The following is a 24,184-nucleotide window of genomic DNA, read 5'->3' as shown; positions in this document are numbered from 1 at the left end:
CAGATAGAGGGAGAGAGAGAGAATGGGCGCACCAGGGCTTCCAGCCTCTGCAAACGAACTCTGGACACGTGCGCCCCCTTGTGCATCTGGCTAACGTGGGACCTGGGGAAGCGAGCCTCGAACCGGGGTCCTTAGGCTTCACAGGCAAGCGCTTAACCGCTAAGCCATCTCTCCAGCCCTTGGCACTTAATTTCTTGAGACAGGATCTCTCACTGAGCCCAGAACTCACCAATTTAGCTAAACTAGCTAGCCACCAAGTGCTGGAGATCCCCTGTGTTCACTTCCCCAATGCTAGGATTACAAATGCATGCCACCATGCCCAACATTTTACATGTTACATTTACTTATTATAGGTGCTGGGAATCCAGATTCAGGTACTCATCCTTATATGACAAGTACTTTACACAGTAAGCCATCTCTCAAGCCTCATAACCCGTGACTATGTTCCTGTCAACGCTGAGACATCTGTAAGAAACACTATTCAAGCCAAGGGAAGGGGAAGAGTGCTTTGAATACTGACTTCCATACACAAAGTGGCTGTGTTATTCATGACCTCACAGCACCTGACACTGTCTACATAAGACCTGCATAATAGCAGGGGGAAAAATTATGACATCAAAATATAAAGAAAATAAAGAAGGATTTGGTAAACGGGGTACTCAGGAAGGGGCGAAGAGAAAGTAATAGGAGATAGTGATCATGGTATATTGTGTGTGTGTGTGTGTGTGTGTGTGTGTGTGTGTGTGTGTGTGTTGTCAATAAAAAAAATTTTAAACAAAAGGGGAAAAAGAAAATAAGAGCAAGAAATGGGTGGGCATACCACACTACTCACTAGTTCTGGTGATGTCAGTCTGCCAGTGTTCTTATTTTTATAATGCTCAAAATACAGCTTGCATAACTCTCCTGTTCCCCTCTCATATTGAGAGAGCAGAAAGACTCCTAAAGATAGTTAACATCCCAACAGATGGGAAGATGAAAGCTCAACGTTTGGGTTCTAGCTCCAAAAGACCATGGCAAGACATGATAAATTCCATGTTTACCCAGATTGGAAGCCTACACATGAGGAAACAAAGGGAAATGCTCTTTCCCTGGAGCATTTGTGAATGGGAGCTCAGTGTCCTGTGTGGTAATCTGAAGCTAACTGATGGAAACATGCTGATTGACATCCATGTTGAGGAGTATTTGGGAGTGCCTCCGCTTAGCCCAGGGAGGCCATGCCACCTGATACTTCTCTGTGCTTATGTTAGTCTCCACTCCCTTCGCCACTCCTACCCTACAGGTGACGCCACTTACACCACAGCAGAAGTATAAAAGGGTGGAGTAAGGCTGAGCAAAGTTTCTTCAGGTCATTGCCAGCCAGGTTGAAGCAATCGGTCATGGATAAGTTTCTCAATCCTCAAAGGACCTGACCGTGCCAATCACCCACACCTGCTCAAACAGCTATTCCTGTAGATAGAACAAGGCCTCATTCCTTGCAATGGTCTGTGATGTTCCCTGAACCTGAGAGCAGTGGAGGTGGTGTAGAGGAGATGGAAGCTAGTCATTAAAGGGAAAATAAACATGTAGGTTTGTTTAAAAAAATAGTGCTGGGCTGGAGAGATGGCTTAGCGGTTAAGCGCTTGCCTGTGAAGCCTAAGGACCCCAGTTCGAGGCTCGGTTCCCCAGGTCCCACGTTAGCCAGATGCACAAGGGGGCGCACGCATCTGGAGTTTGTTTGCAGTGGCTGGAAGCCCTGGCGTGCCCATTCTCTCTCTCTCCCTCTATCTGTCTTTCTCTCTGTGTCTGTCGCTCTCAAATAAATAAATAAATAAAATAAAATAGTGCTTATAACGTCCTCACAGCCCTTTGTTCCAATGAGCTTCAATTAAGAGAAGACACTTAGGGCTGGAGAGATGGGTTAAAGGTTAAGTGCTTGCCTGTGGAGCCTAAGGACCCTGGTTCAAGGTTTGATTCCCCAGGACCCACATTAGCCAGATGCACAAGAGGGCGCATGCATCTGGAGTTCGTTTGCAGTGGCAGGAGGTCCAAGCGTGCCCATTTTCTCTCTTTCTCGCTCTCTCTCTCTGCCTTTTTCTCTCTGTCTGTCACTCTCAAATAAAAATAAACAAAAAATATTTTAAAAAAGATAAGACACTTAAAATGTTAGGTAACACTGAGCCTGAACACAGAAGGTGAGTATTCTAGTCCATTTGTGTTGCTGTGGCAAATGTTCCAACACTAGTGAGGTGTTCCCGCCGCTTCACACGATGGTTTGTTATCACATCCTCCTGTGGTGGAAGGGAAACAGGGCCTAACACTACATGAAAATCTCTTTCTACAGGCCTTGATTTCCTCAATGGGGCTCTACTCTGGTAACTCTAGTACTACCTCCATGACGTTCATCACAACGCTATCAGCACATGAATTTGGGAGGATACCTAAACCTTAAGAGCACATCAGGAATGTTACTTTTCTCTGGTGTTGAGCTTTCAATCCCCATAGTCATTAATTCTATGCATTAACAAAATTGTCTTTGCTCAAAATCACTGGTGGAAAACCAGAGAATAAACTGGGCAACATAATGCTTTCCCCCTTTATCCCCTATTTCTGACTCCCACGTTCATTTACCTACGTACCAGCAAATATTGAGTATTCCCTGATTTTACATAAAAAAACTGCTATTTTGCCAGTAGTATAACATTTAACCATTCAATCTGATTTTATGGTTATGTGGAATTATTTTTACTATTCTTTTCCTACTACTAATCATAGTTCCATGGGTGAGAAACAGGTTTAGAATTTGAAGCTAGCCCTTCACCTCCTGTCTCTACCAGGTCATGCTTCTGTGGACAGTGATCTTAGATCATCATATTCTGTAGTTCTTCTAGAAAGTGTGTCCACATTAACAAAATTGATTATGTATATTTTGTTTCATTTTTCTTTCCATGTATTTCTTTTTGCATTTATTTTCCTTAGGTAAAAGAGATCTGTGTTGTTTGTTTGTTTATTTGTTTGTCTGTTTGTTTTTGAGGTAGGATCTTGCTCTAGCCCAGGCTGACCTGGAATTCACTATGTAGTCTCAGTGTGGCCTCAAACACAGGAGGATCCTCCTACCTCTGCTTCCCTAAGTGCTAGGATTAAAGGTGTGTACCACCTCACCTGACTCAGGTCAATGTTTTCATTTAAATTTTCATAGTTCCTCATAGAAAGCATTCTGTCTAATTCACAAGTTCCACAGGAAAAAACCTTTAAAATGTACTTATTACTGACCCTTACAATCTAATTGCTGAAAATTAAAGTAAAGAAAAAAAAAGAAAAACTAAAAAACATCATGAAACTTCAAAACATAACCATCTTTCTTAACATCACTGTATGGAAGACCTTAAATTAATGTCTCAATCTTCCCACTCTAATATTAATATTCTCTAATATCAGTGACTCACTGTTTCACTGTTGCATGTACTCTTTTTGACATGTTACAAAATACTTTCTCACACAACCTTTAAAAAGGAATACCAAAGCAGGATTAATGCTCTCCATTTTATGGGAAATTAGAGGGGGGGTAGTTAGTGACTGAAGATGTAGCTCACACAAGTTCTATTGGGAAATCCAAGTGTTCTTATTTTGCTAATTCTTTTTTTAAAAAATAGGCATCTATAAGAGGAAATTAGTTGTGTTAGGAAAAAACAGATTGGCTCAAAGAAAAGCTTATATACTACTGTTAAAAGTACAAGCAGTAGAAAGAATTTCATAAGCCATCTTCTCATCATTAACAAAATACATGACTGAAGCAGGAGCACAATTGAACAGATCAAGGTTTTTTATCTGTGACATTACTCCCCTCCATCCTTTCTGTCTGGGTCTCTTTGTCCTCCTTTCGGATACTCTTTAGTCTCTGCATATCCCTGCACTTATCCAAATGGTAAAACAGATTTCAAAGGTCATTGTGTCCTTCTGGCTGTGTAGAAACCAGAAAAGAGAATTCCTTTGCCATAAGAGGTAGCCCTAAGAGGTGGCTCTCTCTTTTCCTTCTCAGAGGCTTCTTGCACAAATGAGTCCATATGTGTGTGTGTCAAGGAACAGATTGAAGAAATGAAAAGAGGTGTTGAGGAAAAATTAAAAGCTTTAGAATTATCTATATCCCTAAAGAGTTCAGCAATCCATTTGCTGCTTATTAATGTAATGCTTTATTGACTACCTAGCCTGTGCTTGTCTTTATCTTGTGGGATCTTGAAGTGCATAAATCATTCAGGTATACATACTTACCTGCCCTGGCTGCCTAAAACTTGTTTTCCAAATTGAGGCCTACACAAAGAAGCAAGTAAGAGCCAAAATAGTGTGAGAAAGAGCAAGAGAGGGGGATAGATTGAGTCTCGGTGAGAACATCTGGACACAAAACCTGAATTTTGTCATCTATTCCTGGATGCTATCACTTGGAACTGAACTTCTACTCTTTGAGTAGAACATTTTTCCCTTAATGGCTCAGTGGTTAAGGCACTTGCCTACAAAGCCTAAGGACCCAGGTTCAACTCTCCAGTACCTATGTACAGCCATATGCATTAGTTAACACATGCATCTGAAGTTCATTTACAGTGGCTAGAGGCCCTGGGGTGCCCATTCTTCCCCACCACCCTTTTCTCTCAAGTAAATTAATAAATAAACAAAAATACATTTTTTAAAATTTCATAAAATGGGCCTCCCACATGATACCTATAAACGAGCTATGATCAGCACTCACACTTGGCAGGTGGCCCTCTGAGGCGCCGCTCTTCATTACCTTCTTCGTGGTTTGCATTTTCACTCAGTCCTGAGTCTTCAGTCCTGCATCCTTTCTAGACTAATTCTACAAGTCCCTCCAGAGTCAATCCAAAACACATCTATGGGACCAGCACTATGTATATTCTACCATGAATATAAAAGAATCCTGTGACTTGATCCCCTTCTCCATTGTTTAGAAAACAAAGTGAACAAAGAACAATGAGGCAATGCAGGCATCTGATGGGAATACAGAAAGGGGCTGTTAAGCAGGTGATGGAGGGAAAATAGGGAAAAGGAATTCATCTGAGCCTTGGAAGGGCAAAGAACATGTGGTGTGGGGGAAAGGGAAAGGTGACACTAGATGAAGGTGAAGGATTAGAATATCAAATTGCCCTTCCTTGGAGTCTAGCAATTCTTTGCTACACATTGGAGAATATCTGTGAATCCCAAGGATTATTTATTTAACTTTTTTTTATTGACAACTTCCATAATGATAGACAATAAACCATGGGAATTCCCTCCCCTTCCCTACTTTCCCCCTCACAAGTCCACCCTCCATTATATCCCCTCCCCCTCTCAATCAGTCTCTCTTTTATTTTGATGTCATCATCTTTTCCTCCTATTATGATGGTCTTGTGTAGGTAGTGTCAAGCACCGTGAGGTCATGGATATCCAGGCCAATTTGTGTCTGGGGGGAGCACGTTGTAAGGAGTCCTACCCTTCCTTTGGTTCTTACATTCTTTCTGCTACCTGTTCCACAATGAACCCTGAGCTTTGGAAAGAGTAATAGAGATGTCTCAGTGCTAAATACTCCACTATTACTTCTTCTCAGCACTGTGGTGCCTTCTGAGTCACCCAAGTAGTCATCACCATCTGAAAAGAAGAAGCTTCTCTAACCAAAAGTAGGTAACATATGGGTTTGAATATTAAGAAAAGTGCTTACCTGGCAGTGTAGTGCACGTAATACATGCATGTAGCCAGACAACAGCAGGTGTTACTCCTCTAGGGCTCATGACCACTCCCGCCACAGGAGTTTAGGTTTTCAGTTCCAGGCATGTATTTCCTCCCGTGGGGAGCAGGTCTCTAGTCCTACTAGAGTATGGTTGGGTTCCCCCATAACAGACATGCTACTATTGCACTCATTGGCTCATTTGGCCTTTCTGGCCAAATGTAAGGCTTGCAATGTCCACTATTGTTTATCACTGCTGATGACTGCTTTCTCCCATAGAGCTGCATGCAACATAATTTTTTTCCAGCTTTCTGTCAGCTGGTTCACAGGAAGGAGGTTTTCAGTTGAACTCCAGCTTGATTTCTCAGTGATCTGCAACCCAAGCATGTGGAGTTGCAAGCAGTAGGGTCTTATCATCTATTCCTGGTGGGAAACCAAGAGCCTTGGCAATGGCCTATAATGTTTAGGGGGCATTAGGGACTTTCCTGGTCACCAACTCACTGGAAGGTATCCCATCCCTGGCACTGAAATTTTTCTAGTAATACTCTATGGCTTCTGGGTGTGTCATGGGAATCATGTTCCAGGAGCAGCATGAAGCCAGAAGGGAAGCAGAAAGTGCTAGAAGCTGTGTTTCCCTTCACATTGTTAGTGTTGTACTGAAAGTTTGACTCACAAAGATGTCACCATCCCGTACTTCTCTCCCACCCCCTATCCCATATCACCTTCATCATTCATTTCCACCAAGCAAGGTATGTGCACATAATGAACAGGAAGAGACACACTGCCATACACACTGGCTTCAGGCCCCAGTGAGGAGCTGCTTTCAAGAGATTTCATTAACTGTTTCTACTGAAAGATAGTAAAGTCAGCATTCAGCCCCCCTGACTATAATTCTAGTTCTCTTTCAATACACCCCCAGTAGAAGAGACAAAGAAATTATCTTACTCAATATACTATTTTCCCTTCAACTACTTGAAGGTGGATTTTGTCCTATTTTGCCTCCAATATATTTCTGATTAGACAATGAGGTTTTTTAGGATAAGACTCTGGGCCATAAATACCATTTTCATCTTTGCATCCTAGAATGCAACAGAGTGGATGATTCACAATGGATATTCAGCAAGTAGAAAAAGTCTAGGAGTATATCTCAGTGGGAGAACACTTACCTAGTATGTGTGATGCCCTAGGTTCACCTCCAGTATTACAAAACAAAGAAAAGATAAAAATAAGGGAGGGAGGAAAGAAGGATATAAAGAAGGAGGGAAGGAAATGAAAGAGGAAAAGGAGCCATTGTCCTGAAATGTTTCTCAGACAAAGTAGCTCATGGAGAAGATAAGGAAGGTTATCTTATAAAATATCTAATTCTGTATCCAGCATGGGGGAAGGGATGATAGTAAAACTGAATGCTGACTTTACTGCCTTGCAGTAGAAACATAGTGAAACCTCCACAAAAGCAACTTCCTGCTGGGGCCTGAGGCCAGTGTGACTGACTACACTACTACTCCAGTGTCCGTTCCTGTTCACTACATGCTCAGCCTGTTCACGCCCTGCTTGGTGATGATGAATGGTGATGGTGGTATGGGGTAGGGGTAGAAGAGAAGTATGGGGCAGGGAGTGAAAGCTTTCTGAGCCACACTTTCTCTACAACACTAATAAGAGAAAGAACTTACCCCACTGTTAGAAAGCAGTGCTATTAAACTCTAAATTTAAGTTGTAATTTTCTTTAAATTTATAAGGATTAGATTCTCTATTAAATAATTAAATATTTTACAAAATAATAGCTAGGTCTTTTGGTCACAAAAGGTAATTTGGCTGGAGATTTGAGGACATTTCTCAAGTAAGAGAAGTGGAAGATGGTTATGCCTATAATGAAAGGCTCTATTATTGCCTCATATGATGGGCTAAAGGAAAGAAATGAAAAGATACAACTAACTACAGACCTTTACTCACATTAGAGTTCATAAAGTTGCACAATTGTGTTACATTAAAGAAAAAGACCTCCCCACTGAATACAGAATTTGATACCTAATTTAATACCTGAGCATATTTGGATAAAATTTGTGTTTGCCACCCCAAATATAAACAATCAAAACAAGAAATTCATTTTCCATGGGAAAGAGGGAACAATGAGCATTATCAAACCACATAGGAAATCGGAGAGTTCATTAATAAAATGTGTTCTGGGGTGGAGAGATGACCCAGTGGTTAAAGGCACTTGCTGAAGGGGATGATGGCCCAGGTTTAATTCCCCAGTGCTCACAAAGGGCCAGCTACACAAAGTGGTGCCATATGTCTGAAGTTCTTTTGCAGGGGGCCCTGACATGTCCATATTCTCTCACTATCTCTCCTTTCTCTCTCAAATAAATAAATAAGCATATAAAAATGTGTCATCAAATAAGTTCTCAAGATACCTCCATATTGTTTTAAGAAAAATACCCCCTGAAAAAGTAACCAGAATATAGTTGACAAGTAAATGACTTTCTCTAGAGGACTACCATGTAAACACTGAGACACTACCCCCCAGGTACTTGCATGTTTCTCTAATACGACTTTAGCTTTCTTTATTTGCTTTTTATTTATCTACTTAGTCAAGCTTAGTACTTAGTATGTATAACTAATCTGAGTAATCTACAATAAATTTATCTTGTCTAAACTTCTGCTGGTACTTAGAAGGACACATACCCAGCAATAGTATACTTGGATCAATTGGCATGTCAACCAGGAAAATAACAGAAATGTAGAATGGTGAAACCAGTGGCAAAGAAAGTTCCTAAAGCACAAGACCACTGATGCTCCCTTTGGCTTTCCAAACAGAGGAGAGCCTAAGCCTCCTTTTTCTTACCATCTACCCTCCCAACTGCAACATGACTGCCAGTCATAACCAGATTACACTCTCATCTCTACTTCCCTCATGGAGTTCCTGGCTCTCACTCATCTCTAATCTGTTTAAATGTCTGCATATATCAATATTCACTTTGTATTTTATCAAAATTCAAGTACTTTCTATGTCTTTATCCAAACTGCAAAGTTCTTTAGGACCAGGAATTGTGCTTATATAGCTCCTGTTTGGGAACAAATGCATGGTCCCTCATCCCTGTGTTGACATATTGTTCTAACCACTTATAAGATTATGGTTGATGGATTGTTTTAGGTGAAGTGCCTCATCTTGCAGTTCTGTTTTCCTTTTTGTTTTTTTCAAGGTAGAGGAGGTAGAGTCTTTCTTTGGCCCAAGAGGTCTTGGAATTCATTATGTAGTCTCAAGCTGGCCTCAAGGCCTCAAATTCACAGCTATCTTCCCACCTCTGATTCCAAAGTGCTGGGATTGAAGGTGTGTGCTGCCATTCCTGGATCTTTTTCCATTTCTATGTTCAGTGAGGTCTTTTCAAAAATAATATCATCTGGAGCCCCTAGAGAAAAGTAATAATAAATTTTAATATCAATTTCCTTAATGCTCCAAAGAAAAAAGACAAAATACACACAGAGCAATTACTCTTAATAAATCAACTGACTTGATTGTCCCTCATAAGGTTATCATCTGCTGTGTCATGGAAGGCTTGGACCATAAAATTCAAAAGACCAAGAAATATTCAGACTTCAAACAAAACAGAAACAGAAACCGATGTTTCTAAAAGGAGCTCAGATTAATGCCGGGGGGGGGGGGGCAGGGGGAATGCCTTAGAAAAAATTTCATGTGGGAGCTCCATTTCTGAGTTATCTCTGATGTTCTTAGTCTTGCCACAAGCTTAGACAAGCTCTTTCCAGACAACATAGCCACCCTGGATAGATTACTTTCCCATTACAAGTGGCTCAATTCTCAGTCTCCAACCAGTTTTGTTATTAAGTCAGTTTGACTGATGAAAAAATAACTTTAAACTATGCACAGGATTTTTCTTTTGTCTGTTCATGAAAAATTTTGATATTATAAAAGATGATGCTTTCTATATATTTGGAATGTACTTTAAGGGCAAGGCTCCTATGACTCAATCACTTTTATTTGATACCAGAATAGATGTTAATTACATTCTTTTTAAAAGCATCATATACTTATGAGTTACATGTTATAATAGCATTTAAAATCTTTAGTTTTATTAATTTTCAATTATATAAGAAATGGATACCATGATGACCATGTTCTATGATACAGGAGTTTCGTGAACTTACATCCCACTAACTGGTATTTTGTATCCTTTGACCAACATTTTACACCTCCTTATCAGCCCCTAGTAGCCATTATTCTACTTACTACTTCAATGAGTTCAATATTTTTTAGATCCTATGTGTAACTAAACTCATGTAGTAATTATCATGTCTGGCTTATTGCCCTTAGCATAATTTCCTTCAAGTTAATCCATAATGTTGCAAGTAGTAGGATTTCCTTTATTTTTTAAGACTAGCGGTCTACTACATACATACACCTTTTCCTTATCCACTCAGCTGCTGGAGAACAGTTAGGCTGATTCTGAATATTGGGATTATAATATTACAGTAAATGTGGAATGTAGATGTCTCATCAGTATACTTGTTTCATGTTTTTTGAATATATACTGTGTAACAGTTTGGATATAAAATATGTGCCACAGCCTTATATGTTTATGATTAAGCTTCATCCTCCATCCCCAGTTGGTAGATCCTTGCTAGAGAAGATGTGTCACTGGGGCAGGCTTTGAAGCTTATTGGTCCAGCACTACTGGGTCCACCTCACTCTGACTTCTGACAATCAGATATGTGGCAGATTCCTGCTCATTCTATGCTTTTTCCCACCTTGATGAAATCTGCCTTCAAGATGATCAATTGTAATGAGCCATTCTTTCAGGCAAGCTGAGTTTGGTTGGGTGTTGTGTTCTAGCAATGAGAAGGTTGCTGCTATGTGCTGATTAGTGGGATGTGTTCATTCTATTTTTAATTAACTGAGAAACTTCCATAGGGCTTGGGTGGTTGTACAATATATCTTCCCAACAGCAGTATGCAAGACTTCAGTTACTTCATTCCCTTGCCAACTAGTACTATTCATCTACTTAATAATATTTATCCTCAGATATGAATCAATTGAAGTATTTTCTGTAAATATTTTCTCCAATTAAATAGTTTGTCACTTTGTTCTATTGAACATTTCTTTCACTGACAGCTATTTGGTATGACATCATCCCATCTGACTTTTTGCTTTTGTTACTCATATTTTTGCTGCATAAGTGAAATATAAATCATTTCCCAAAACAATGTTATAGAATTTTCTTCCCATGCTTTCCTATTGTATGTTCCCATGTTATTTTTTAAATGACTTAAATCTTTAATACATTTTAAGTTGATGCTTTAATATGATATTAGGTAAGGGTCCACTATCATGCTTCTGCATGTAGATATTTAGATGTCCCAACACTATTTATTAAAGCACTGTGTATTTCCTAATTGTATTTATGTATTCATGGCATCTTTATTGAAGATCATACAACCAGAAATGTGTGGATTTATGTCTAGGCTCTCTTTTTCCGCTGGTCTAATACCTTACCCACTTCATGCTGTTTCAATTACTAAAACTTGGTTGTATAAATTGAAACCAGGTAATATGATGATTCTGCTTTGTTATTTTTGTTCAATATGTTTTGGCATATTGTAGTTTTTATAGTTCCCTATGATCTTTAGGATTTTTTTCTATTTCTTTGAAAAATATTGTCATGTTGCTATAGGGGCTGCATTGAATCTGTAGATTGCTTTGATGTGATGCACACATTTTGACAATGTTAATTCTTCTTGTCCATGAACATGGATGTGTTTCTGTTTATTTCTATTACGTTCAATTTGTTCATCAGTGTTTTATAGTTGTCTATGTGCAGATATTTTTCCTCCTTAGTAAAATTCTTTTCCAACTATTTTTTTTATTTTATGTGCTACTACAAATGGGATTAAAAAAATCTTTTTAGATAGTTCACTATGTACAGAAAAGCTATTAATTTTTAACATTTGACTTTGTATCTTGTAGTTTTACTGAATTCATCTACTAACTCTAACAGTTTTAATGTAGTCTAAGATTTTCTGTATATAATATCATGCAATTGGAAAATCCAGAAGCCCTAAGGTATTAATCAAAAACCACAATTCCAGAGATGAGACACCTTCCAATGAGTTGATTGTCAGAGAGGCTAAAGAGGCCCCTAAAACAATATTGGCTATTGCCATTGCTTTTGGTTGCCCACTTAAATGGTAAGTCCTTATTGCTGAAGACACCACATGCTTTGGTTATAGGAAGTCAAGAAATCAAGCTGGGACCTAGATGTAAGCTTACTTTCTATCAGCTAATTTTCTGCATGCTAGCAGGTACTATGGAAGCTGCTGGGAGAGAAAAGGCAAGAATGACCCTACCCATCTGTGGATCCTGTATATTTCACAACCCACCTACAAGACAAAATGTAACCACTGATGCAAAAGTGACATAAGAGTTTTAGAATAACAAGTTTCTACCTGGTTAGAATTGAGGCCCACACTGCAGGAGGGAAATAATGCCTGGTACTATAAATCTTGCCAAAAATCTGTGACAAAGGCTCTAGGCCCAAGGAAGGAGCCCAACAATACTTGGGTTATGCTAATTAGATAGCATGTCAAGCTACTTTCTAAATATCTATATATGTTCCCACCATTTGGTACTACTCACAGTCTTGAACATAAGTCCCCCTTTTTTGATTAGTTAGGTGCACAGTGTGTATACAGTCATGTTGGTACCATCGTTAGCCTCCTCCCTGTCCTCCCCTGTCTGCAGGGACTCTCCTTGTTGAGGAATGTGGATAGTGCATCATGGGGATAGCCATCAGTTAGGGGTAAGAAGCAATGTCTCTGTTCATAATGACCTAACTTATGATTCTAACATTCTTCCACCCCCTTTTCCGCAAATTTCCATTTCCCTGAGCCATGTTGAGTTTGTTTTAGGTCTGCTTTAGTGATGAGGTCTTGGGAGCCTCTGTGTCTCTGGATCTCTGGTTTGGTAGGAGTTGAGTGTTCTCTGTGTTGATCTCCTTCACCCTTGTGCTGGTTCCAGGTTCACCAAGAAAGCAGAACTCTTGCTCATTTCCCCAATAACTCTTAGTTTCAGCTGGGGCCCTGTTGACATATGAGAGGCTGATTCTCTCATCTGGATCTGCGTCCATTTGAAACAGAGAAGCAAATTCTCCAATGGAGAGTGAAATCAGCACCAGATAGATGGGATAACCATTATTATTTTAGAGAGAAATTAATAAGTATAGGCCCTTTTGTAGCCCATGTGAACATAATTTTCTTTATGCAAAGAGTACAGGTGATTATAGAGATGCACAAATGACAAAGTTACTAAGAGTAAGCAACTAGTTTGTATTCATTCTGAAACATGACGTCTAAACCACACCTTTCAAGATTCAAGGAAACTTGAGGAAGAAAGGTTAGAAAGAAAGAGCAGGAGGATGAGAAATGTAACTGTAGGATGTTATTTTCTAGATATGACAAGGCTTTTACATTCAAGAACTCTCAGCAGATGGGGTTTCCTGTACACAGTTGAACATGCCCATATCTCATCATAGATGAGGGAGAGGCCCATGAGTGTCCACAGTTCCCAGAGTAAATATTGAAAACTGATGGTTTCTAGGAGAGGGGAAGTTATATTCTTCAGGGGAGTGATCAGTGGAGGATTTTCCATTCCCCAGTAAATAGTTAACCACTTATGATTATGCAAGTGATTCTAATTCAAATCAGTAGATCAAAAACATAAAATAAAATAGCATAACAAGGCATGAAAGTAGGAAAGGTTTTATTAGGAGTGGAAAGGGCAAGAGAAAGTGAAAGTAAGAAGATCAAAATGTATTGTATATGTATATGACATTGATTATCAAGAGTTATAAATAAAGCAAATGATAAATAGGTCATGTAAAATCCTAAAAAAAAAATATGGTTTTTGCAAGCTATTCCTTTCTTATTTGCATATGATTGCTGGTGTCTTTTGCCAAATTGCTCTGACAAGTACTTTCAATATTGCATAGAAATGGCAAAGTCAAGATTTTTTTCTTTGTCTTTTTACTGATCTTAGGAGAGTTTTCAATGCTTCATCATAGGTTATATCAACTAAGCATAGTGAATGATCCTTTTAATGTAATGATGAATTCAATTTGCAAATATTTTGTTTTAAATTTTGTATTTATAATTTTATTTTCTTTTATAGGATAATTTCCTGAATTTAGTGTAAACTAATGCTGACCTCATAACATTAGTTTGAGTATTTCCTCTTCTAGATGTTTTTAGAATTTTTACTACTGGCATTAGTTATTTAAGTGGTACACTTTATCAGTGATGAAATCATGCCCCAATGGTTTTTTTTTTTTTTGATGAAACATTTTTATTGTTGTAAGAATATATTTATTTGTGATTAGTCTGTTCATATTTTCTCTTTATGTTTTATGTTGCTGTGGTGGTTTGAATGGATGTCCCCCAATAGGTTTAGGAGTTTATTAAACCTTATACTTTAGATCTTCAGCCATCTGGCTGGAGGAAGTATCACTGTGGGCAGATTATAGGGTTCAGCCCTATAATCTGGATTTGGAATTCAAGTATAAATACACACAAAGTGCTAGAGCTTTGTCTGGAGCTCTGCTTTGTGTTCCTAAAGTATGTTTGTTGATGCTGTTGGTGGTGGCTTGTGGGTTTTCTCTTTGCGTGGACTTGTGAAAGTATGCCAGATTCTTCTGCCATTATGGAACTTCCCCTGAATCTGTAATTTTCAAACAAATTCCTTCCTCCAAAATGGTGTCTGCTTTGGAAGTTCATCCCAACAAACTGAGGCAGTCTACTACAGTTGGAAAGTTCTGTGTTTGCAAGTATTTATGACTTTCTTATGCATTTTCCAATTTAATTTAACAATTGTTCATAGAAGCCTCTTGCAAAGCTTTCTATTTTTGTAGCAATGCCTATACAATATCTATTTTTTAATTTCTGATTTCATTGAGACTTCTTTCCTATATCTAAGACTAAATATTTACTAACTTTATTCTTTCAAAATAATTATTCTTGCTATATTGATATGCTGTTAATGTTCTACTTCATTTATTTTTACTATAGTATTTATTAGTTTCTTCTCCTAGCCATGGATTTGATTTGTTCTCTTTCTGGTTATTTGATTATAACATTATGTTCCTTGAGGTCTCTTTCTCTCTCTCTCTCTCTCTCTCTCTCTCTCTCTCTCTCTCTCTCTCTGTCTTTCATTTATAGTTTATTCTTGTGAATTTGCTTCTTAGATTTTTTTTCATCCTCTAAGTTTATATTCCACTTTCAATTATTTCAAGTTACTTTTGAATTTTTCATTTAATCACTATTTGTGACTTATTAGTCATTCATGTTATTTTTCCAAATTTTTGTGAATGTTTCAGTTTTCCTTCAGTTGTTGACATCTGCTTCATAACTCTTTGGTAGGATAATATGTTTTGTATTACTTCAATCTTCTTGAAGTTCAGACTTGTTGTATGACCTCATACAAGATCTATGCTAGAGAATGTTCTGTAGTCACTTGAGAAGAATGTGTAGTCAGTTACTCTGGGTGAAATGTTCTATTTCTGTAATGTCCATTTGCTCAAAAATGTAGAAAATCAATGTTTCTTTGACTGTCTGTCAGGATTATCTGGGCTGCTTACAGTCTAGACAACAAAATTTCATCCCAAGCTTGCAGCTCTCCTTAGTGGCCATCTCACAGTCCTGGAATTTAGAAAGTTCTAGGGTCTCTACTTTAGCCCAAAGTTCATTCTCATGGCCCTATTGGGTCTCTACACAGACTTTCAACAACCCTGCTTCACATCGCCCATTACTATTTTCAAAAATGCAAAACCATGCTTCAAATCCAATGACCTTTTCTTTCCTTCAATTGTTGCACTCCATAGTATCAGATGGACTACCAACCTGATAACCCGCCAGGTGGAGCATAAAGACAACTTTGAAGAGTAGGACATACCTTCAGCATTCATGCCTATTACTTTCAAAAGAGGCCACATTTGTTCTGGTGCCCCAATCTCAATGGTTATAATCTCTCAAATAATTGCAACTGAACCAAACTACTACCTTTAACCCATAGCTTTCATTTCTTTCTGTGCTACATCCATCTGCTCACAACAGTACATTTTTACACAACACAACCCTACAAAAGTTCTACAAAAGGACAAAGACAAAAAGACAGACCACAGGAAGTCTCCCCCACAAACTGTTTCTAGACCAATGTGGACAGTTTTTTCTTCCCCTCATAAGCAGAACCTCAAAGTCCATAATTCTTACTGCATTCAGGTTTTTCAGCTCTGACCAGAATGGTCCATAAAACTCTGCCTCCACCACTGCAAGGCATCTTTTAGACCAAGGATTCAAATACTTCCACATTCCTCCCTCAAATCATTTCTAACAGGTCAAAAGCCACAGTCATGTTTCTAGCATCAAGGACCCACTTCTCAGTACCACTTTTTCTGTTACAGTTACTTTTGCATTGCTGTCAAAAACACTCAACCAAAAGAAGCTGTGGGAGGAAAGGGTTTATTTTGTCTTACAGATGGAGGGGAAACTCCGTGATGGCAGGATAAAACATTGCATGAGCAGAGGCTGAACATTACCTCCTAGCCAAAATCAGGTGGACAACAGCAGCAGGAGAGTGTGCCAAACACTAACAAGGAGAAGCTAGCTATAGCACCCATATGCCTGCCACCACAACACCTCCTCCAGAGGGCTCCAATTCTCAAATTGCCACCAGCAAAGGACCTAGCATTCAGAACACATGAGTTTATACCCAATTTAAACCACCATAGTATCACAATATTGATGTATTATTGTGTGGTAATTGAGCTCTCCCTTGAGACCTATTAACATTTGCTATAATGTTCTGATACTGAATTATATGTGTGTGTGTGTGTGTGTGTGTGTGTGTGTATACACACACACATATATATATGTATACATGTATATGCACATATCAGCTTTTAAAGTGAAGGTCTTGGGCTGAAGAGATGGCTCAGCAGTTAAACGCTTGCCTGTGAAGCCTAAGGACCCTGGTTCAAGGCTCGATTCCCCAGGACCCCAGTTAGCCAGATGTACAAGGGGGCACATGCGTCTGGAGTTCTTTTGCAGTGGCTGGAGGCCCGGGCGTGCCCATTCTCTCTCTCTCTCCCTCTCTCTCTCTCTCTCTCTCTCTCTCTCTCTCTCTCTCTCTCTCTCTCTCTCTCTCCCTCTTTCTCTGTCACTTTCAAATAAATAAATGAACATAAAACAAAAAAATTTTAAGTGAAGCTTTTATGTTTATATGGACTATCTTATTTCCATCCCTTTACTTTTAGTGTGTTTCCTTCAATGAAATTAGCCTTTTGTAAATATAATATAGTTGAGTTCTATTTTTTTTAAATTTATTCAGTCTCCCTATGTTTATTATAGAATTTAAACACTAATATTCAAGCTAATTACTAACATGAGTACTTATTGCTAAAATTGTTTTCTGGTCACCTTTAGATAATTTGTTCCTGATTTACTCTCCATTTTTGCAACAGACAATTTTCATTACTAGTTTGCCTTGCATCCACTTGTTTTATATATATATACACTATAGGGTTTGGTTTGTGGTTAATTATAAAGATTAGATAAAACATTTCATAGTTATAATAGTCTATTTAAGTTAATTATAAATTAACTCCAGCTTTAAAAAATATCTTTTAATTGTTATAATTTGCCTATTTTAAAAAAATTTTTTTTTTTTTATTTGAGAGCGACAGACACAGAGAGAAAGACAGATAGAGGGAGAGAGAGAGAATGTGCACGCCAGGGCCTCCAGCCTCTGCAAACGAACTCCAGATGCGTGCGCCCCCTGTGCATCTGGCTAACGTGGGACCTGGGGAACCAAGCCTCGAACCGGGGTCCTTAGGCTTCACAGCCAAGCGCTTAACCGCTAAGCCTCTCCAGCCCTAATTTGCCTATTTTTATATCTTATATCACTTTACAAATCATTGTTGCTATTAGTGTTTTCAGTAGTGTTTTTTTTTCTTTCAATCTTCTAAATAAAGATATGTGATTTATATACCACTGTTACCATAGTGAGGTATTTTAGATGTGATTGTCTGGTTCCTTTGATAATCAGCTTACCATATACTCTTATAAGCTTTCAGGTTACTGTGTATCATCAGTTTTTTCAGCTTGAAGAACTGTAAGATTTCTTATAAAACTTGTCTAGTGGTAAGGACACTCTTCCCACGACTTTTTCTGTTTTGGAAAGTATTTGTTCTTTCATCTCTGAAGGATTCCCAGTAGGTATAGAATTTTTGATTAGCTGTTTTATTTTTTGTTTTTGTTTCCAGTACTTCAAGTGTGTTATACAACTCCCTTCTGCTGAAAAAAAAAAAAAAATCTACTGACAGTCTTACAAAGTTCTATTGTTGGGACCTAGTTCTTTACTCTTGATGCTTTTAAATTTGTCTTCAATCCTTTTCATTCTTTTAATTCCTGTAAGTTAACTTCAAATGACCCGTGTTCAAACTCACTATTTATTCTGCTGCTAAATATACATTGTCAAATATATCTTTCTCCATGAAATTTCTGGTTTGAGGCACTATCTTCTTGAACTCTACAATTTCTGTTTGGTTGCTGGTTTTTATCGGATTCATGGGGTTTTTCACTCCCAAGATTTATACATTTTTCAAAACATTCATTTTCTTGCTGAAGTTTCTCTCTGTGTTGCTAACTTGTTCATTCGTGTTGCTTATTTTATCATCCACATTGCTGACTTTCTTCACCAGATTATAGATTGCAGTTACCTATGTGTTTGTATCCTACTTGAAATGATTTGTCATGTTTACTTGTACAGTTCTGAAATCTTTAGCCAGAGTGTTACCCATTTCATATCTTTGAATCTAGTAGTTGAGTATTTCTGATCTTTCAAAGGAGTCCTATTTCTTTGCTTTTACATGCTCTTGATTTTCTGTGTTGTCTTTAGAGTGTCTGGTGGTTTGGAATATCTTCTAGTTTTATCTAAGGATCTTCTTACTGAGCAACCTACTTCTTTTAAAATATTTTTATTCTTATTTATTTATTTGACAGAGAAAGAGGGAGAAAGAGAGAGAGAGAATGGATGTGCCAGGGCCTCCAGCCTCTGCAAATAAACTCCAGACACATGCGTCTCATTGTGCATCTGGCTAACGTGGGTCCTGGGAAATTGAACCTGGGTCCTTTGGCTTTGCAGGTAAATGCCTTAACCACTAAGTCATCCCTCTAGCCCTGGACAACCTACTTTTAAAGGCTCCATCCTCAACAGCACTCAAAGAGGAAGAAATGAACTGCTGCAGCTTTTGGGGGAGGCTTTGCTTCTCCTCTTTCTGCCTGGGAGCTGCATGAGTAGATCTGTATTGGTCTTTGCTTTCATATCTCCTGTGTGTTGCCTATCTTTTCCTATGTACTTTCCAGGTATCCTATGTCTACTTTTGTGAATGTCTGAAGATCTTCCCATCTTGTTCTCTTTGGAATATAGTTTATTTTTATTCACTTGACTCTTTCTTCACCAAGTCACAGAGGAGCAGCTTCTGGTCTCCCATCTCACCTGAAAGAGCTGAGAATAAGCTATTAGAGATGGCATAGGTAAGCCTGATAGTTTTAGATTGGTCATAGGGATTAAATATAAGTTCCATGTATGATTAAATGATAAAATAAAATCAAAGGGTATATAGAGTGTGGTTTTAAAGTCCGATATAATTATTGTGGGCCAAGGCACATTTTTCCAAGATAGAAAAATCTAACTATGTTTGAAAGACACAAGAGAAAGGTTGGGTAAGGTACCGGAGATTGAAGTTGTCATGAAAATCATTGAAGATTAAAGATATGAGATATATAGGATAAGTTGGTACAAAATGCTAAGGTGAGCAGGAAGACTCATAAAATATCTACAATATTTTAATGACCAAGTATCAAAGATAATCCTATTCATTATGCCATACCTGGATATTTACACTATAATAACTGTTTTTAAAGCTATTTTTTGCCAGGCGTGGTGGCGCACACCTTTAATCCCAGCACTTGGGAGGCAGAGTTAGGAGTATTGCCATGAGTTCGAGGCCACCCTGAGACTACATAGTGAATTCTAGGTCAGCCTGGACCAGAGTGAGACCCTACCTTGAAAAACCAAAAAAAGAAAAAAGAAAAAGCTATTTTTTAACTACTTGATCTATTAGGGCAGTTCCATATTGGCTCAATTTTAGGATTTTTAGACCCTAAGTTTATTAACCACAGGGAAATACCTAGAGTTACAGGTATTTCCATAATAGATACTTTGAAAGAAAAAAAATCAGGACAGTTAATCAACATATCAAACTTATAGCCATTATAACTCTCTTTCTTTGGATGAGGGAACTGAGCTTCTGAAGTGGTATGTTCTTTGCCACTGAGATATTTAATCAAACCATTTCTGCATAGGAAATATAAAATTAGATTTTGTAGCTCCAAAGTCAGAAATATGTGGTTGTGACTTTCTATATTTAGTCACTTTTAAATGGTGGGGTAGAGATAAGAGAATTGCTAAATCATATATTCTTAGGAGATAGTAACAAATCTACTGTGATCTGAAAGTATCCCCAAAACTCAGATGATGTGTATGGGAGGAAAGGGGGGGGTTAGGCCATGAAGGCTGCACCCTCGTTAGTGGGTTAGTGCTAGAATGAGGATGCAGCAAAAAGGCTTAACAAAATTCTGGTTCCCTGATTTAGACATTGCAAATTCCAGATTGTGAGAAATACATGTCTGTTCTTTATAAATCAGTTAGCCTGTTATATTTCACTATAGCAAGACAATCAGACTAAGAAAGTAACAGAAAATAACTTCTGGAAATTTCATTCCTATGAATAGAGGAAGTTCTCATATGCAATAAATGGATGTAGAAAAATCTTCAGAATTTGAAAACCAGTGAGTCATCCCTTTTTCCTTTAACCATTGCAGAAAACAAAATAGAAAGTTCTTAGATCATCATCTTCTGCTAGAAGATTATCAAGTTTCCATCAAAAAGGCAAAATCTCTTATAAGCATTGGTAAAGAAAGTAAGCCACTTAGTTCTTATGCCTACCATCAACTAAACAATAACTAAAAGCTAGTAACTGTTTCTTTCTTGGGTCCTTCAAAAGACATCCTGGAAAGGTATGTCAGGGCCTGACCTGCTATAAATTCTTACAGTCAGCCCTGCAGTGAAAAAGTAAATCAAGCCTCTACCTTTCGCAGACAGAAAGAGATATGTGAAAGTAAACTGGTATGTTTACAGATACTGCAAAGCAAGGGAGTATAACTCATCTAAAAGATTCACACAATACCCTCAACATATTCATACTTTGAGTCAAGATAGACAGTGTGAAATGTAACCAGCAGAAAGATCAATTTCTGCCCCTGGATTAGATATCATGATTCTATGCAAGAGAAAATGGAGTGTTTTAGTTGAGCAGTTTAAAAGTAGAATAGCTACTAACATCTAATGTCACTTTAGGTATACTGAGGAAGAGTAATGTTTTTATCAGGAAAACTATCACCTCACCAGGTCCTTTCCAGATTAACCCCATTCTGAAATACTTTATTGTAGTATTGAGTGAACAACCAGACTGCAGGGGCAAGATGACCACAATCACTTTTATGTACCAATTTATGGCCTGTATATCACTAACACACTCTCTGAAATTGATTCGGAGCCTCATAATAATTCTATGACATAAATACTATATTCCAGCATGAGACAGATGGACAAGGAGAAAAAATGTATTTTCCCAGCCAATCTGAAACTTACACCCACATTAAAAAAACATGTATACAAACATTTGTAACAAAGTTTTTCATTATCACCTAACCCCAAAATGAGCCAAGATAACATCTTAAGTATAGTGAACTTTCTTTTTTATAGAGAGAGAGTGAGAGAGAGAGAGAGAGAGAGAGAGAGAGAGAGAGAGAGAGAGAGAAAGAAAGAATTGGCACTCCAGGGCCTCAGCCACTGCAATCAGACTCCAGATGTTTGTACCACTTAGTAGGCATGTGTGACCTTGTACTTGCCTCACCTTTGTGCATCTGACTTACATGGGATCTGGAGAGTCAAACATGGGTCCTTAGGCTTTGTAGACAAGCACCTAAAATGCTAAGCCATCTCTTCAGCCCTCACAAGCTTTTTTGAGTCTTGTGAACCTCCTTCCTCCCTCCAGAGCTAATGCTTCAGTTTGGAGGAAATAGCTACACAACACTCAGAATTAATTGAAGTTTATAAAGGCAAAAAGTCTGAATAAAAGTAAAAATATATACTTAAAACTAACTAGAATGGATAAACATCTGCTTTCTTGGGGCTAAGAGGACCATCTCACCATTTATGATGAGGAAAACTTTGAATTCCTTGGTACCCATATGGCTTTGCTCCAATGTCTAAAGATATTTATGTGTTTATTTATGAGACACAGAGAGTAACAGAGTTAGAATGGATGTGCCAGGGTCTTTTGCCACTACAAAGGAACTCCAGATGTAATGTATCAATTTGTGCATATGACGTTACATGGGTTCTAGGGAATTGAACCCAGGCCATCAGACTTTGTAAGAAAGTACCTTTAGCAGCTGGCTTTTCTCCAATTTCTATTCATAATACTTACTAAGTGCCTGATTACATAAATATTGTGCAAATGCTAAACTAATAATGAGAAGTTGGTACAAGGTTGATAATCCCAATAATAAGCTAAACATACAGTGAATAAATATAAAATATCCAATAAAATATGCTAAAAGAATTATAGTAATAGAGGTGAATGTAAACCCCAGGTAGAACTAGGCTGGAAAAAAAAAAAAAAAACCTGATCTGCCTACAGATCTGGAGAAGGATTCACAGAAAGAAACATATTTAGACTGAAGCATCTGAATCAAATAAATCCAACAGGACTGAGAAGTATAACTCAGATGAGAGCTAAGAGTACACAAGACATCCTGTGACTTTGTGTGCCAGCTTATCTCTAGTCACATTGCTGAATTATTTCTCAATTTGTTGAAACAAAAAATTACACAAGATTTCCAAATATCTGAAAAATGTTAGAAATAGTAGAGAACTAAACAGAAAAACTTTTTTAAAAAGTCAAATACTACTTATGTTTTCAGTTTTAAGGGGTAGTATTCAATAAAATAATATTCTATGGATTGGTTGAAAGAATGAGATTTGGGTTTAGATTACTTACATAAAAAGCTCTGACTTTATCCCTTACTAGTTGGGTGAACTTAACCAAGTTATTACACATCTCTGTCATTCATTTATTTCTCTATAAAATGAGATATATTTAAAGAAGTTTTTGTGAGAGTTACATGGGAAACAAAGAATACCTGGGATATTGTAGTTTCTCAAAAATATAATGTTTTAAAACTGGGCATGGTGGTGCACGCCTTTAATCCCAGCACTTGGGAGGCAGAGATAGGAGGATCACTGAGAGTTTGAGGGCACCCTGAGACTACATAGTGAATTCCAGGTAAGCCTGGGCTAGCATGAAAATAAAAAATAAAAAAATGATGTTTTACATTGTCACAAGCTGTAAACCAAGGTATTTAGTCTTAGCCACACAAAGATTCCAAAATAGAATGTTGGAACAAATCCTAACAGAAAAGGAAGTGGTGATATTTGAAGATATTTTAAAACTGTTTTACGAGTAAGTCATTTAAGGCCTCTCACATTTCCTGTTTGAGGACATGTTTTGCTACCACATAGAAGGGAGTTTGTAGTCCTAGCATCAATTAATCTTAGTTGTAACTGGCATGCCTGTAAAATAATGGAGAAAAGTGTACACTGAAGGCTTTGGTAACACACACAGATGAGGAACTGGGCACTCTGGGAAGAAAATTTAAGTGTGTTCCTTTAGTTAGAGGCCTTAAAAAAATACTTAGAAGGAGAGAAATGCTTATCTGAAATTCAGCATTGTATCCAGTTTTCTTCTGGCATGTGGTGCACTGTATGTGGTGAAGTGCAGTGTCTCTCAGTCCTCAGACCTGGCCCAGGTGCCCCCCCAAAGATGTACCCACAAATCAGTCTGTGTGCATGATGTACGTGTGTGTGTGTGTGTGTGTGTGTGTGTGTGTGTGTGTGTGTGTACATGTGCATGCATGTGTGTAGGCCAGAGGCCAATGTTAGATGGCTTTCTAGATCATTATTCACATTATCCTCTAAGACAGGGTCTTGTGATGAATCTAGAGGTCACAAATATTGCTCCACTAGCTAGCCAACATGGCACAAGGAATCCAGGTGTCTGTTTCGTCAGTACTGGAATTACAGGCAGATAATACCATTCCTGGCATTTATGGGCATTTTATAGATCTGAACTTGAGTCATCATGTTTACACAGCAAGCACTTTACCCACAAACTCATCTCCATGGCTCAGAGAAATCATTCTTAAATTGTTCTTCTCATTAAAACAAAGGGCCAGAGCAGTGAAAAAATTGATTCCTAGAGACAGTTTTCCATAGACTGTAGATGAACCTGAGGAATCACCTATTATCTTAAG

The sequence above is a fragment of the Jaculus jaculus genome, chromosome 1, assembly GCF_020740685.1.
Source record: "Jaculus jaculus isolate mJacJac1 chromosome 1, mJacJac1.mat.Y.cur, whole genome shotgun sequence".
Classification (NCBI taxonomy): Eukaryota; Metazoa; Chordata; class Mammalia; order Rodentia; family Dipodidae; genus Jaculus; species Jaculus jaculus.
This window is presented reverse-complemented; position numbering follows the sequence as displayed.